Raw genomic sequence first — 13,875 nt, 5'->3', positions numbered from 1 at the left:
GCGGTTGGCTCTGCCTATTGCTTCATCGCATTGGCGACTCATATTCATCCTGGAGTCAATCCTGACTCCAAGATCCCTCTCTGCCTCTGTGCTGTTGAGAGGGTCAGTCCCTAACCTATACCCATAATGCTGGTTCCCTCTCCCCAGGTGCAGCACCCTGCACTTGTCCTTGTTGAACCGCATCCTATTCAGATCCACCCACTTTCCAACCTATCCAGGTCTGCCTGGATACGGTCCCTGCCTGCCGGTGTATTCACTTTACCCCAAAGCTTGGTGTCATCAGTGAACTTGAACACGGTACTCTCCACACCCTCGTCCAGGTCACTAATGAAGATGTTGAACAGCACCTCTGCGGGGAGTCTGTTCCAGGCCTTAGGGGTTTGGACAGTAAAGAAGTTTTTCCTCACGTCCAGCCTATTACTGTCTTGCAGGAGTTTGTGATTGTTGGACCTTAACATCCCCTGGGGTGCTCTGGTGAACAGGTGTTCCCCCAGATCCTGATGTACACCCCATACGTACTAATAGGCTGCCACCATGCTACCCGAGCCTGCGCTTCTCCAGGCTGAAGAGTCCCATAGCTCGCAGCCTCTCCATAAGGCCTGTTCTCTTGCCCTCTGATCATGAGCATGGCTCTCCTCTGGACTTTTAGCTTCTCCATGTCCTTCCTAAAGTGTGGAGTCCAGAATTGGATGCAGTACTCCAGCTGTGTATGACACCCTGGGTCTTGCTCAAGATGCATCAGTAGATGCAAGCCAGAGTTTTGCTCCCTTTACCAGCTGCTGTATCACACTGGTGGCTCACATTCATCTTGTGTTCAATCATGACCCCCAAGTCTCTTTCGGTCACAGTGCTAGCGAGTATAGCACTGCCAAGCCTATAAGTGTGACGTGGGTTTTTATTCCCGAGGTAGAGCACCTTGCATATTGAATGCCATATGCTTTCTCCATATTGAAAGCCATCAGGTTTTCATCCACCCACCCTGCAAGCCTTAGCCAGTCCGCTTTTGACACCAGTGTCCAGATTGTTTATGAAGACATTAAGGAGCACAGGTCCGAGAACAGCTTTGGGGGACGCCACTAGTCACTGAGTACCATGTTGATTCGGTTCCGTCAACTACCTCTCTCCGGGTCCAACCTCAGAGCCAGTTCCCCAGCCATCAGACTGTAGAGTAGTTGAGCCGCAATTGCCCAATTTTTCCACAAGGACATCATGGGATGCCAGGTCAAAGGCTTTTTTAAAGTCCAAATATATGACATCAACCTCTTCCCTTTTGTCCAGGTGATACGTCACCTGCTCCTAGAAGGAAATGAGATTGGTGAAGCAAGACCTACCTGCATGAAACCCATGCTGGCTAACCCTCAGAACACTGCCTTCTGTTAGCCTGTCAGGAATGGTTTGATAATTTTTCCAAAATCTTCCCAGGGATTGAAGTCAAACTGAATGGCCTGTAGTTTCCCGGGTCTTCTTTCCTCCCTTTCTTGAAGATGGGCACCACATTGGTCCTCTTCCAATCTTCAGGTACTTTGCCTAAGCACCACAAGTTCTTGAATATCCTTGCCAGTGGCTGTGCTATGATGTGTGCCAGTTTCTTTACCACTCTTGGGTGCAACCTATCTGGACCAGCTGATTTATGGGGGTCCAGCCTCTTAAGATGCTCCCTCACAAGACCCATGCCAATGGTAGGCATATTCATCTTCACCCTGGTCATCCTGCATCATGTTTGCCAGGGTGGTCCCTTTGGGCTGGTGAAAAAATGATGCAGAGTAATCATTAAGCAGATTGGCTTTTTCCTGAGTGTCGGTAGTCAGCTGCCCCAGCTGGTTTAGCCGGGGTCCAATATTGCCCTTTTTCTTTTGACTCCCCACATATCTGAAAAGGGCCTCTTTATTGTCCTTGATTCATGTAGCCAGATGGGAGTTCAGTTGCAGCCTTGGCTTTTCTAGTTTGCTCCCTGCAGGTGCAGACCAGTGCAGTATACTTCTCCTTAGTGGTGTTTTCTGTCAATCCATCCATTATATGCCTCTCTTTTCACACGCAGGAAGTCCATGAGTTCCCTGTTGAGGCAAGGGGGTTGTTGAGCCCTTTTACTACCTTTCCTATAGGTGGTGATGGACTCCCCTTGTGCTTCTACGATTGCTTCCTTAAGGAGCAACCACTCATCATGAACTCCCCTCACTGTGAAATCATGGCCTCTCAGGGCCTCAAGAACAAGCCTCCTGAACTTATGAAAGTCAGCTTTCCTAAAGTTGAGGACTACTGCATTGCTGGCTGACTTCCCAGGTTTGTGAAAGTGATCAGCTCGTGGTCACCATCACCCAGTTTCCCTTCAATTCTTAGGTTGCCAATTAGATTATTCCCTTTGGCCAGTACCAGGTCCAGCAGTGCCTTGCTTCATGTTGGACCATAAACTTCTTGGGACGGGTAAGCTCATCCATGCATGTAAAGAAGCTTTGTGACTGATCAGATTTGGCTGAGTGCTCATCCCATGAGGTATCCAAGTAGTTGAAGTCTCCCATGACAACCATGTACTGAGAGCATGTAGCCTTGGCCAGTTCCATGGTGAATTCTTGGTTAAGCACTTGTTCCTGGTTTGGAGGTTTGTAGTAAACTTCTACCATTGCATCCCCTTCACTACATTCCCCTCATATTCTAACCCAAAGGCTCTCCAGTCGTCCTCCCCGGGTGCCAATCTCAGCTTGTAGGGATGTGTAGCTCTCCTTCACATAAAGAGCTAAACCCCCACCCCTTTTTTCAGCACAATCTCTCCTGTACAGTATATAGCCTTTTATACTGATAGTCCAGTCATAGGTGGAGTCCCATCAGGTCTTCATGATACCTATGAGATTGTAGTCATTTTTGTTTAGCAGTAGGACAAGTTACTCCTGTTTATTCCCCAAACTCCTAGCATTAGTGTACAGGCAAGTAAGTGTGCTGTTGGAGGCCCTAGGCCTCCTAGTAATCATGGAGATCTGTTCCTGGGCTGGGGTAGGAGTGGGTTCCCTTAAGCATCCTAACCAGCTGGTTTTGCGGTTGATGCTTGGTGAGCTTGCTCTGGTAGTTGTCTGCTCATCCCCTGGCATGCTTAGTTTAAAACTCGGTCAAGCAGTCAGCCATTCTAGCTGAGAACAACTTCCCCAGTGGAGTGAGGTGGAGCCATCTCTTCCCAACAGACCACCGCCAAAAAGGGGACTGTGGTCATAGAAGCCAAAGCCTTCACCAGCACCGCAGTCTTCTGTTTACTGTCTCGATTCATTTCTCCCTCCTGTGCCTGTGACCCATAACCAGAAGGACTGAGGAAAAAAAACACCTGTACCTTCAACCCCCCAAGACCCACTCCCAGAGCCCTGTAGCCACTCATGACCCAGCTGGGATTGCTCTGAGCCATGTCATTTGTGCCCACACAGATAAGGAGCATAGGGTAATGGTCAGAGGGGCAGATAAGTTTTGGGATCCTCTCAGCCATATCCCAGATACAGGCTCCTGGGAGGCAGTAGACCTCCTGGGCTAAGTGGTCAAAGTGAGAGATCACTCCCTCCATCACCCTCAGGAGGAAGTCACCCACAACAATATTATCCAGATATTTCTGCATGGAGGTTCTCTGGAAGTACAAGCTAGTTAGCTCAGTAAAACTGTCAGTGTTCAGTGGAACAAAAGCTTATCCCAGAAATAGCTAAAGGAGTTGCTACAGGAATAACTTTGCCCTGCTTTTCCCCCCCTAAACAATTCTCCCCCAACTCCCCTCCTTCTCTGTTGACTACTTGCTTTCCAACAAGGCTTTTCCAGATGCGTGTGTGGCTAGAGTAGCCCTTGATCCTAGCATATCCACTGTACTGGAGGTCTATAAGGTGTGTGATGACAAATCCTCTACTGACCTGCTAGTCCCAAATACTCTGTGGCCTGCTGCACTGGATATGAACGTAAACTCTGAAATCCTCTATTCTGTCTGTCTTCCTCTTCCTTTATGCAATGAATCACTGACTGCACTGCTAAGAACTAAGAACAGACTTGGTTTTAGTACACATTGGTAGCACAGTGGACATCAATACTGCAATATATTAGTTAGAACTTTAATGGATGTACCTTTTTAAATGAAAGCTCTTATTTTTCAAAGACAGTGCCATGAATACTCATTGTTACAGTGTTTACCACAGGTTCTGAGTTCTTCCAGCTAGGGGAAAACATTTTTCATAATGGAAAAAGGATATGAAACTTATCTTGATGAAAATTGTGCACCTGAAGGAGCTGTCTTCAACACTTTTAATAACTCCTTTTTTGTGCAGACCAAACAGGGTGCGTTTCAAGCTTTTCTTTTTCCTATAATGTTAGTGTGAAAGTACTGCTCTGTGTGTACAGGAATCTCTGTTAATGCCTGGCCAGGCTGTAAGGACTGCAAGTCAAACTCACTCCTGGATGAGTCACTTTAAGGCAGGTAATGTTATGCTAGGGATAGATGTAGCTGGACATATTTAACTGAGAAATAAAGGCAGTGCCCCCTGCTTTGCAGCAGTACAGCTCCCCTTCCCCCAAACAGATGATTGGTTCCTTCCAGAAGCAGGCAGGCAGGCAGCCTCCTGGAATGAGAACTGATGACTATAAAATATAGGTCCTAGAGGTCTGTGCAACTGCAGCATAGAGGGTAGGTGGAAGAAATACCTGAATTTTCCTTATGACTTGCACAGTGGTCTCAGTCATGCCAATCGATGGAAACCTTTAAGCATGTGCTTAACTTTAAGCTTGTGAGTAGGTCCAGTGAACGAGCAAGGACTAGTGATGCTTGAAGTTAACGCATGTAATTGTATCACCAAATTGGGGCAGAGTGCCCAGCACAATATATGTTCAGGAAGACCCTGGAGCTGGGTTATCTGCTCAAATAATCAGTTGCATGTATGTGCATTTTTTGAGATTCAGCTCCTTAAGTGGTCAAATTGATTTTGACCAGCTCTGTCTTCAAGCCTCCTTCATCCCCCCATGTCCCTAGAACATTAAACAGCTCTGTGATTGTTTTTGTTAATGTAACCTCAACTATACAGCAAGTATGAAAAATGCAATGTGTAAGTAATTAGAAGGGTACTGTAAAGAAATTCCAGAAATTACTAGCTTTATAATTATTTAAACATATAAGCAAAGCATAAATTATTACAGTTATTCTCAGCCAAGGTGCAACAGCATCCTGGGGTGCTGTACAGTCCTTTCAAGGGTGCCACAGGGTGCCACACAGTTAGATATGCAAATGTGATTCACTAGGTAAGTGATTCACCAGGGATTTCAAGTACTGTTAAAAATGTTCTGCCCTGTTGTGGTCTTTCTGAGTTCTTTGCAAAAGAATAATAGCAGAAATGAAGGAAAGCTAAGAGCTGGTATTTTCCAACGGGTGCCTTGATTCCGTTTAAACAGGTTGAGAACTGCTGTCATCTCAGAGATGTGGAAAGCCCTGTGAATTTCAAGACCCTGAGATTTTTTTAAATGTGTCAGGCAAACAAACTTAAACTGGGCATGAAAATGCAAATGCCTAGATCATATCTACATGCTAGTGCATGCTTAACATGCTCAGCTTCAGTGACTGCATGTGAAACTAATATAGTTTAAATATCAGACAGCTCTTTTTATTTTTTTACAAAAAGTACTATCCAAGCAGTGCATTTAGATGTTGCAGAACTTGCATGATTTTTTTTCTGCCTGCTGCCTTGATAAATCCTTCAGTTTGGCTAACAATTGCCATTGCCATTTTAAGTTTAGAATCATTCAAAATAATAAATCATGTTAACTTCAATTCAGAATTCATGAGTAACAATCCCTTTTTGACATACAAAATTGCTTAATTTATGCAAATTCCTATCAAAATTATATCCTGGCATTATTTGATGCTTTACCATGAAATCCACAATAAAATGCTTCTATAGGAACTTTAATCATTGTGAACAGTGTATACAGAAATTGTCTATTTCCTCTCTACTCTGACTTCCTCTGCATTAGTCTCAGATGCTAAATGTTGATCTTTAAGCATTATACACTTGGACTTTAAAATGCAGTACCATGTACAAATATAGGTGTATCATCATAGTTTCAATGTGTCTAATCTTTTTCAAACTGTGTCTAAAATATTCAAGCTTCAAGTGCATCTAATTTGTCAGTATATCCACAGTGACTCATCTGATGGACTATCTAGAAGTTCCAATCCTAAACTGCATAACTACAATGAAGTTAGTAGTGCCTCATCAAAAATGTAGCTGTTGAGTCTATCAAGGCTCCTGATAGAAACGGAATGAAATCCTGGTACTATTGAAATCAGTGGATCACCACTGACTTCAATAGAGCCAGGATTTCATCTGCTATGAAATGTTTTGGATTCCAGAGCTGTAGAGGAATCTCTCATTGGACAGTGGATATACAGAAAGGAAAGTAGCTTACCTCCCTTAATTCTTGTTCTCTGAAAGTACAGGCTGCCAAGTGCCAGGCTGTAGATGACATGACTGGGGCAAGAAATCAGGGATTCTTTTCACACTCAGAGCTGGCAATTCCTGTGTTCAGTGAACCGTCTGTGTTCCCTATGTCTCTTTGGTACATCAGAATAGCTAAGAACCACTACTCAAGTGTGGCGGATTCGCTTAACTTCTTCATCCATACTTACTGTTAGTTTGAAAATCAGTATTGGAGGAAGTGGGGAGGAACATAATTCCAACCTTGTGTTCAGTGCAACTTAATGAAGCAGCAGGACCATGGTGGCAAAGACCATCACAGCATAAAGTCTGTCCCACAAAGTAGCAGTTGATCCCAGGCTCAGTGCCACAAGTTGGCATTGGTCACAGGTCACCTGTATCATCAGCACCCAAATGTTTACTTTATCATAGATATTTGGCTCATGAAAGTCTTTTCTCGGAAACAAGGTGAACCTTGCCTTTGGAAATTTTATGTAGACAAAACCATACTTGGGAACTTGAGGTTCTTTGGGAAGTGATGTAAAGTTCATATGACAAACATCTAATTTTAAAATGCTTTGCTCTAACAGAGGAAGAGGAAATAAGGACTAAGAGTGGGAGCATTGTACTACTACTGTGCGACTCTGATGGCATATTATGAAGAAGAGACCACAATATACCTTACCAACCAATGAAGTCCATGTTATGATTGAAAAAGAGAGCACTCCTCCAGAATCCAGCTTCTCATTCTGTTTGATCTTGCAAGGAAGCATAATTGTGTGCTAGTGGAATGGCTGATCCTGTCAAAATAATTACATTATCAATTTGGCACTATGACTCCAATGCAGGATCTGAGGGCAGAGGTGAAAGAGAAAATCTGTTTATTAGAGAAATGATAAATAATTAAGCCAGTGACATTAGGCTTTAAATTATACTGTTTTAAAATGATTAATTAAAAAGATTTGCAATGAACAAATTCACAATGTGAATGGACTGTATCTGAAAGGTGCTAGATAGACAAGGGAAACCATGATTCAGTTAATGACAATACAAACTTTCTTTTCTGTTCAGGATCAGCCATCTCCAAGATGAGAGGTCAGTTAAATTCCTACGCATTTAACTCATAGCTTCTATCTTGAGACTAATAGTTGTGATGTCCAGTAGGAAATGGATGGAGAGTGAGGCTATAAAACCGCCTTTAGAGGATGATATGGATGGAATAGTATCTTAAGAAGAAGTGACCAATCTCATCTGGTGTCCCATGAACCAAGGGTAAAATTTTCAAAAGTGCATGTATGGACACATGCATGTGATGCCCCTTACAGGCTGGAACTCTGGATCCCTGCATGATACTGGGAGTCTGGGACAAATGCCATTCTGGAGTCATGCAGCCTGGGACCAGGACTTGATGTTCCCATTTTGGGACTCTCCAAGTCCTGCTCAGTTAGGGATGGGTGGTGACGCTACCCTTTTCCCAAGGGGGTCCAGAGCCCTCAGGCCCCAACATAACCTAGCGCCTATGCTTGACATATTAAGCCTTATTAAGATTAATGATTCTCTATGGATTTAAAAGGCACAGAAGCCCTAAAGTCTGCCATTTTGGACTTTTAGGGATACCTGTTTGTGAGAGACCTGGCCTCTTTTTTGTTGGCTTGCATGGGATGCACCTTAAACTGGCTGGAGATTGAAGCTGGTGCAAAAAACAACAGGTGTTACAAATACAACACTTCCTTGTGAGCAAGTGGCATGTTTATTATTGTGGGATTTACACTGACTGTTCATTGATCTAAGAATTGAAGGTGTCCCTATCTGATGGACCGCCTTTCCTGTTGGGCCATAATGCCATTGCTGTGGTCATAAGGGGCACCTGGGCTGGTATTCTTCATTATAAAAGAAAGGGGAAAATGGTGAGAAGTTCTTCAAGTCCCCGGTCCTTGATCTGAAAAAGTGAATTTGGTGACTTTCTGACTACACTGCCAAAGACATCTGCATGAGAGATGTTTTAAACATGGCTGAAGGGATGGTCCCACTATAATGAAGGAACCAGGTAGGCTGATTGACTGGATAAGGTCCTGTGAAACCAATTATTTTAATTCTTATTGTAACTGCATTTATCATATAATTAATGTTAGGGTGCTGAAAGCCTTCAGGTAGGCATTTTATTATGTTTAATCTAGGGAGAGAATAAATACTGCACTGTTATTAAAACCAGCACACTTTTTATAATTTTGACTAGGTTGGTAGAACATCACACCTTTAGTTAAGCTCGTGTGACTTCTGTGTTTTGACAAGTCCTGACTAAACTGCTTTTCTGGTCTGTTACTCAACTTTCAGTTTCTTTTGTGATGCTATAATTTCATTGTTCTCTGGTCCTCACCTCAGTTTCCAATAGGGGACAACATCTGTTTTCTTCATGTAAAACGCAAGCTGAGGAAAAATGTTTGCCAAATGTTTGTGGCTAGTAAAGTGAGAAAAACGCTGGCTTGCATCCATAGATGCTTCTCAGGCAGATCCTGGGATGTCATTTGCCTGCTGTACTTGGCCTTGGTGAGGCCACAGCTGGAGTACTCCGTCCAGTTTTGGGCTCCGCAATTCAAAAAGGATGTGGATAAGCTTGAGAGGGTGCAGAGGAGAGCCATGCGCATGACCAGAGGGCAGGAAAACAGACCTTATGATGAGAGGCTGAGAGCAATGGAGCTATTCAGCCTGGAAAACTGCAGGCTCAGGGGTAATCTGGTGGTCACCTATAAGCTTATCAGGGGTGCTCATCAGGATCTGGCTGTTCACGAGAGCCCACCAAGGAATGACATGATTGAACGGTCACAAATTCCACCGTGACCGGTTCAGGCTGGACATAAGAAAGAACTTCTTCACTGTCCGAGCCCCCAAGGTTTGGAATAGACTGCCACCTGAGGCGGTTCAAGTGCCCACTTCAAACGCCTTCAAAACACATTTGGATGCTTATCTTGCTGGGATCCTATGATCCCTGCTGACTTCCTGCCCCTGGGGCGGGGGGCTGGACTCGATGATCCTCCGGGGTCCCTTCCAGCCCGAAAGTCTATGAAATCTATAAAACTTTGCTGTTTTGCCTTACAAAGTATCAAAAATGGGGAGACAGCCTTTCTACCTTTCCTTCTACCATCTTTGCAGGTCATCTTAAACACCATTACTCATGCTCCCAATCATGTTGGAACTTTAGTGTCAACCTTGACTCCTCCTTCCTTCTGTTCCACCTTGCTAAGCATTTGACCCACTGTTTCTACCACTGAAGTTAGGAGGAAAACTCCAACTGAATTCAATGGGAGCAAGACAGCTCTCTCACGTGTTATTTCTTATACAATATTACAAAAGTTCATCCTTCGCTCTTTGCTGCAACTATCAAAGCTTTAGCTCAAGACCTGGCAATCTCTTCCATTTACATTAATGCCAACTGTCATGAAACCATTCTGAGACTCGAGATTTCAAAGTCAAAATAATTCCGACTCACAATCTCCCGATCCAACCCTCAGATCTCTGGATTTTCCCAGCTGGTAAATGTAGGGAAAGGGGTGGGGGAGAGGGAAGGGGCCGGGGGGAGAGAGAGGCCCCACGGTAAGGGAGGGAGTATGGCAGAAGTGAATGGGACCCTGGGGCAGGGTGGGTCCCCCAGAGGCGCGGGGGAGGGGAGCAGCTTGCAGCAGCAATGTACTTCCCTGGGGAATGCGCTGGTGCATGTGTTCCCTGCAGGGCAGAGATGGGCTGGGGCTCTGCACCCTGCTGCATTGGCCCAGGAGCTCAGCCACACAACCCCAGTGCAGGCAGGGGACATAGGGAGCGTTCGCCATGTCACACTCCCTGCCTACCCGGCAGCAGGAGGCACACTAGGGTTGCACAGCTGAGCTCCTGGGGCAAGGCAGCAGGGCACAGAACCCTAGCCCGCTTCTGCCCCATAGGGGACACATGCCCCCATGGCTCCCCCAGGGGCATGAACTGCTGCAGGGAGCTGTGCCCTGCCCCATGCCTATGGGCGACCATTCACCCCTGTCCCACTCCCTCCCTCACCGCAGGGGCCTCCTTCTCCCCCCTGCTGCTTCCCTCTTCCCCCACCACCTTTCCCTCAACTTAGCAGGTGGGTGCTGTCTGTGCATCTGTTCCTCAATCCCAAGCCAGAGCCCACTCAACCCTGCCACTACTTCTCACTCCTGACCCACAGTATCCCACATCCTGCCAGGGTATGTGGAGGACCCTCCCTCCCCGGATTCCAAACCCCACACACAGCCCCCACACCTTCACAAATAACACTCCCCCAACACACACACACACTTCAAAAATAGCATCTCATGATTTACGTGCCACTCTCGAGTTTATCTCATTATTTCTGGCACGGTGGGGTTGGCAATACTGCATTTAACCCCTTCCCTGAACTCTTCCCAAACTTTTCTCTGTACTGCTTCCATTGATCCTAATTCTGGGTTGTGTGTCAGTGGGATGAAGGAAGTAGAAAAAAGTGTCTCCAGCTGGAATGTCCTTAGTATAGATGCATATGGAAGACAGGGAAGGGATAGCTGAATGTTTGTCCTCCAGTTGTTCTGAGCTGCCAGAGTGGCCTGCAGGCGACTGGGAGAAACTCAACAGTAGTTAGAGAAGGCTCAGGGCTGGTAGCCATACCCAAAAATAGAAGTGATGCAAATATGACTTCAAGCCTCGAAAGCTCATGTCTCCTGGGTCACAACTCTTGAGAAGCACAGTTCAGAACCACAGACACTCTTTTCTTCATACACACTTGCATTTTCATATTACCATCAATATGAGGAACAGCTTCCTTTAAGCATCTGTAAAATCTTACCTCTGCTTTCCATTGCTTCTCCTTTGTTTCATTAATCTTGCTCTTCTTTAGCTCACACAGCTCTCCATATGCTTTTCTAAAACAAACGTGCCTTCAGACTGCAAGCTCTGTGGTCCAGGAACTTTCTGTTTTTTTCATGTTTTTATTGTACATTTTACTTGCTATAAAAGCTGTATCCATCAGCAGTGCCACATAAATAATTACTAATGTCGATTCTAAGAAAGTTTCTGAATACCAGAATTTACAAAGCTTTCCTCCTTTGGTGCTGTCATACTTTCTTTGATACTCTCACATGTTTTTTTCTTCATTTTTTTTTCATGTGGTAGGAATACCATTCAAAATTCCTGGAAAGAGAAGTGTTATTATCATACTTAAAGGAATGACTTCAAATGACAAATAAAAGAATAGACATTTATATGTTATATGTAATAATCCCCCCACATAGTTCCTAAGCATAATGGCACATAACGTAATTAATTTACTGATACATCCCTCTCAGCCTTCCACAGTTTCTAAATGCACCAAAATACCCCGAGGATTGTCTCAAATCTAAATTAATGCTTGGTGACTTCAATTGCATTTATCTATAACTACTATTCATTTTCTTTAGTTAGGTATTTTTCTGTTCAATGTAAATCATCACCATTACTTAGGAGCGTCCGCTCAGAATAGGAAGCTGCCATAGAGGTTATTCTTCTATCACAGTCCTCTCTGAGAGCCAATCTAATGTAAAGTTGTTTTTTTTTCTTTTGGGGGTAAGGGGACAAACTGTGTGAATAGTAATACCGTATTAAATGTGTTGCAGACAGCAAACCACTACTAAGATTGTAATTGGCTATAGAAGGAAAACCAAAATTTTAACCAGCTAGAGCCAAGTTAGGAAAATAATAGCATCTGTTGTATTGCAATATCAACAAGTAATAGTCAAAAAAGGATCAAGTACAAAAGTAAGAGAAAAAAGAGAAGGGGAAGGGAAAAGATAAAGGTCATAAAGCTTCTGTAGGTCTGTTTTTCTTTTTACATACAGCTATCAAATTAACCTAAGTAGACATGGAATTTCATAGACATTACAGCTGGAAGGGACCTTGGAAGATCATCAAGTCCAGCCCCCTGCCCCAGTTAGCTGTTTAGCATCCCACTATGATCTTGACTGTTCTACATTTATTATAAATATTGTTCAGCATATCTCCTTATATTGCAGTATAAAAACCACGTACTCTTGCAAAGCAAACTAAAGTTTTGTAAAAGTCAAAACACTATTTTACTTTGTTTAAAAGTTGCAAAAGCATTGCTAGGTTGCATGTGATTGAGAACTCAACCTCACCTTCCTAGAAGCCTGACTGTGGTAAACAGTGTGAACAAATTTGTTGGTACAAATAAGTTCTGTGTGTTTTTGTTCAGTTATAAAGGAAACACTTTTAATGACTGTTTCTTATGTCCACTAAAGTAAATTTACTGTGAAAACACATGTTTAAATTCTGAATGATTTGCAGTCATTGACAGAGTAACTGCTAAAATCTGAATTAAAAAAAAAAAAGTCTTAACCAAGAGAAAGTTTGTAGTATTTACTACCTATCTCAACATGAACATAAAAACTCTTTGTACAATGCTTCCTCTCTTGCTCCCCTTCCCTGTCCTTTATATTGAAATGGCTTTATTCCTTTTTATTTAGTACCCCACGTCTTTTGCAAATCCATCTGTAGCATCTGACAAAGTTGGCTGCATCCTACAAAAGCTCGCACCCCCTTGAAGTCTATCAAGAACCACCTTGCCCCGCGTCAGCATTTGCAAGATCGGAGCCGTTTAAAAAAAACCCAAAAAAACAGAACCTAACATTTGTGCAGCACAAGTCATTTCCAACAAGTGTTTCTACATTTTCAACTCCAGATGACGATTCAAAGAACTTGTCTGGCCGTTCCCTTTCAGGGTCCTAGGGCTTCGTGGGAAAAGGTGCCCTCCTCCCCTGCCATGTTGCACACAGGAGAGACCGAGCGGTGCTGCCTCGTGAAAGCATACCAGCGTTTTGAAGCGAGCGGAGGCCTTTCCTCCCTCGAGACCCAGCCTGCATCTTTGGGCCCCGGTGCTGAGGGAGGGTGGGCAGGCCTGGCACTACTTAAATACTGGTGCTGCAGCTCTGAAATAACACCCTATCCGTCTGGCCCTGCAAGAACTCTTGACTGTCCCTCTTCCCTCGCGCCTCGTGAGGGACGAGCCAGAGCTGCTCTCCCCACGTGCTACCCGCAGGGCCCCCAGGCCGGGCCCTCGAGCGGGGAGCGGGTGTGAGGGCGGCCCCGCCCCCCAGCCTGCGCGCGCACATCAGCGCTCCCCCTCCCCAAGCACCAGCTCCCCGGCACGAGAGAGCGCGCTCCGCCGGGGTCACGTGGGGCGTCACGTGGCCCATGTGCGCTGGGATTGTACTCCCGCCCCGGAGCGAGGGGCCCCTCTGGGCAGGATATAGTCCCGGCCGCGGCGGAGGGATAAGCGCGAGGCGCCAACTCCCTCTCCGGCCCGAGCCGCAGGGCGCGGCGCCTCCTAGCGGAGCCGGGGCAGATCCCGCCGCCCCTCTCTCGCGAGAATCCCCCTGCCCTCCCCCCACTACCTCCGGCGGGGTTATGTAACCCGCTCCCTCACCCC

The sequence above is a fragment of the Crocodylus porosus genome, unplaced genomic scaffold (genome assembly GCF_001723895.1).
Source record: "Crocodylus porosus isolate Cpor-Errol unplaced genomic scaffold, CroPor_comp1, whole genome shotgun sequence".
Taxonomy (NCBI): domain Eukaryota; kingdom Metazoa; phylum Chordata; order Crocodylia; family Crocodylidae; genus Crocodylus; species Crocodylus porosus.
The sequence above is the reverse complement of the archived record's forward strand: the minus strand, read 5'-3'. Positions refer to the sequence as shown.